The sequence below is a fragment of the Aotus nancymaae genome, unplaced genomic scaffold, assembly GCF_030222135.1.
Source record: "Aotus nancymaae isolate 86718 unplaced genomic scaffold, 86718_ANA_hifiasm-v0.15.2.pri h1tg000020l, whole genome shotgun sequence".
In the NCBI taxonomy this organism is placed as follows: domain Eukaryota; kingdom Metazoa; phylum Chordata; class Mammalia; order Primates; family Aotidae; genus Aotus; species Aotus nancymaae.
In genome coordinates, this window is record NW_026988432.1 from 29,893,680 (window position 1) to 29,897,170 (window position 3,491).

The following is a 3,491-nucleotide window of genomic DNA, read 5'->3' on the forward strand; positions in this document are numbered from 1 at the left end:
GATTCCATGTATTCATGTACCAATGAGTTCATTTGTAATCTTCGATATGATATGGGTTGTAGTCATCCAAAAGGAGGCACTGTGCCAGGGAGGAGAACACACTGGCTTAAACTGAGCCCCTCCCTGCAATGTCACCCCACATCCAGGATCCTGAGGTCACCAGCTACACATCAAGGAACATGCTGAGGAACCCCTGGAGCCCCTGAGAAAGAGCTATGGAAGGAAGATACACCAATAGAAATGGCACTACTTTATGATTTTCACCACTTAACTTTAGACACATCTACCATGTCCAAGTGACTGTGTTGACACATTGGGGCATAGTCCTTTCACTTAAAGACTTTATAATCAAAGAGAAAAATAAATATTTGCCTAAATATTTGCAATATAGGCACAGCCAGTGATGTGTGCCTGTGAGTGGCTGAAATATAGAGGAGCAGTTTGCTTTAGGCGACACAGATCAGGAGGTGAGCCAAAGCTAGTCTAAACTTGCCAACCAGTGGTGGCCTGGACAATGCCCATCCCATGACCTCCCTATTGCTCCCAGGGAAATCCAGTGTCTAGAAAATTCTGAAGCTGATGCTGATTCTTTAGTACCACAGGCTGTCAGATCCTTAGACATACTTTGTGCCCAAGCCCCTGCCCCACCCGCCCCAGTTCCTTTCCTGTCTTTTATTTTTATTTTTTTTACCAGGGGAAAGCACAAACGCAGTCCCCCACTAACACGAATTATGCAGTCGAGTTTCCCACATTTGGGGAAATTGCAGGAGTCAGCACATCCCGAGTGCAATGGATAAGCCTCGCCCCGGGAAAGCCGCCTTCATGATCATTGTATCTCCCCTGCCAGGTAAATATTCCTGTCTTTTATATTCATCCTTTTTTGATTGGTATAATAATTCATTTGTCATAAAGATCGCCCCTTTAAAGTGTAGAATTCACTGGTTTTTAGTATGTTCAAGTGGTGCAACTATCACCACTATCTGATTTCAGAACATTTCCATCACTCCAAAAAGAAACCATGTACCTGCAGAGTCATTTCTTTTGCCACACTGTCCTCAGTCGCTGGCAATCACTCGTCTACTCTGTCTCTATAAATTCACCTATTTTGGATATTTTGTATAAATACAATCATATAATATGTGGTCTTTGTGAGCAGTGTCTTTCACTTTTCATAATGTTTTCAAGGTTCATCCATGTTGTGGCATGTATCAGAACCATATTCCTTTTTTCTGCCAAATAGTATTCCTTTGTGTGCATATACCAAATTTTGTTTACCCACTTATCAATTGATAGAGTTTGGGTTGTTTCCAAGCGATCTGCCTGCTTCAACCTCCCAAAGTGCTGGGATTACAGATATGTGCCACTGAGTCAGGCCATCTGGCACCATTTTTAAAAAGACTATTCTTTCCCCATTGAATTGTCTTGCTATCCTTATTGAAAATCAACTGACCATAAATGTAAGGGCTGATTTCTGAACTCTCAATTTTATTCCATTGATACATATAGCAATGGGCTAATATCACAGACTTGATTATTGTAGCTTGTAATATGTTTTGAAATTAGAAAATATGAGTTCTCCAACTTTGTTCTTTTTCATGAACATTTTGGCTATTCCGGGTCCCTTGCATTTCCATATAAGTTTTAGAATCAGCTTGCTGATATATGCAAAAATATAGCTAGTGTTTGGATGGAGACTGTGCTGTGTCTGTAGATAAATTTGGAGAATACTGACATCTTAATATGAAGTCTCCTGATCCATGAATATTGGATCTTCCCATTGATTTAGATCTTCTTTAATTTTCTACATTTGTCTTGCACTTTATTGGTAAAATTTATTCCTGGGTATTTTACTGTTTTTGATGCTATTGCAAATGGAATTGTTTTCTTAGTATCATTTTTTGATTGTTCATTGCCCGTATATAGAAATATAATTAATTTCTGTATATTAATTTTGTATTCTACAACTTTTCTGAACTCTTTGATTAGTTCTCATAGGTTTTTTTGTAGTTTTTTAAAGAATTATCTATGTACAAGATGATGTCATATGCAAACAGAGATAGTTTTAATTCTTCCTTTTCAATCTGATAACCTTTACTTCTTTTCCTTGCCTAATTGCACTAGCTAGAACCTCTAGTATAATGTGGAATAGAATTGGCAAGAGTGGACATTTTCATTGTATTTCTGACCTTAAAGGATGAGATTTCAGTTTTTTTTTAACCATTAAATATGATGCTAACTGTGAGTGTTCTGTAGATGCTGTTTATCAGGTTGAGGAAGTTCTAAGTTTATTGAGTGTTTCTATCATTAAAGGATGTTGGATTTTTGTCAATTGCATCGTCTATGTCTGTTGAAATGAGCATGTAGGTTTTGTCCATTGTTCTATCAATATGGTATACTACATTGATATATTTTCATATGTTAAACCAACCTTGCATATCTGAAATAAATTTCACTTCCAAGTCTTTTTTATTTGTTCAGTGAAATGCATGCAGTTCCTTTACTACTTTTTATTTAATTTGAGAGCTAGTCAGGTCAGGTGAAAAGTAGAGCTCCTTAAAAAATCCAAAGAGAGGTAGAGCCAATGGGAGAGTAGCCTCCTGGGTCTGAGATTTTAAATTTTACAAAGGATTTTCACATTGCTGGTTTCTTGTCAGTGGCTTTTTGAATGGAAGTATTATACGTATTTAGACAAATGTGCCCTGTTCATGTATCATTCCTCCCTTATCACAGCAAAAGACATACAGATTATATATATATATATAAATAATATATTTATATAATTTGTTTTTCAAAATGATGTCAGATAATCTGAAAAATTGAGAAAATAATCACCCATAATAATCATACTGTTTCACTGACCTATGGATAGCTTTTGGGGGATATGGGGGCCAGGTTAGGAGGTTTAACTTATGTACAGAAAAACATCACCTTTTTCAAGGAATACAGTTCTATGAAGTTTAATAAATTCACACAGTCATGTAGCCAACACCACAATCAAGAGACAGAACAGTCTCATCAATCAAAAAAGTTTCCCTTTGTGCTCCTTTGCAATCAGTCTCTTTTCTCCACATAAAGCTCCTGACAACCACTAACCTGTCCTCTGTCTCTATAATTTTGCATTTTCCCAAATGTCATATAAATATTTAGAATAATATATGTATGTATATATATCCTCTTATGTCTGGCTTCTTCCACTTAGCATAATGCTTTTGGGGTTCATCTATGATGCATGTATCAGCAGTTCATTCCTTTTTATTGCTGACTAATATTCCACCGTATGGATATACCACAGTTTGGTTATCCATTCTTCAGTGGATGAACACTTGAGTTGCTTTCATTTTTTGGCAATTATGATTAAGGTGTTATAAGCAACTTTACACATACACATACAGCCTTTTGGTATGCATGTGAGTATTCTCCTTGATAATATTCTCTTTCATGTTTCTCGGGTAAATACTCAGGAGTGGGATTGCTAGGTCATATGGTAAGTT

General features: G+C 36.6%; 1 non-coding gene across 1 annotated transcript; it reads right to left on the reverse strand.

The window, feature by feature from the left end:
* Positions 1–691: 691 nt before the first annotated feature.
* LOC135276173 (U1 spliceosomal RNA) lies at positions 692–855 on the reverse strand. The gene has a single exon (XR_010343731.1). It is a non-coding gene; the product is annotated as a U1 spliceosomal RNA (small nuclear RNA).
* Between the last annotated feature and the right edge of the window lie 2,636 nt (positions 856–3,491).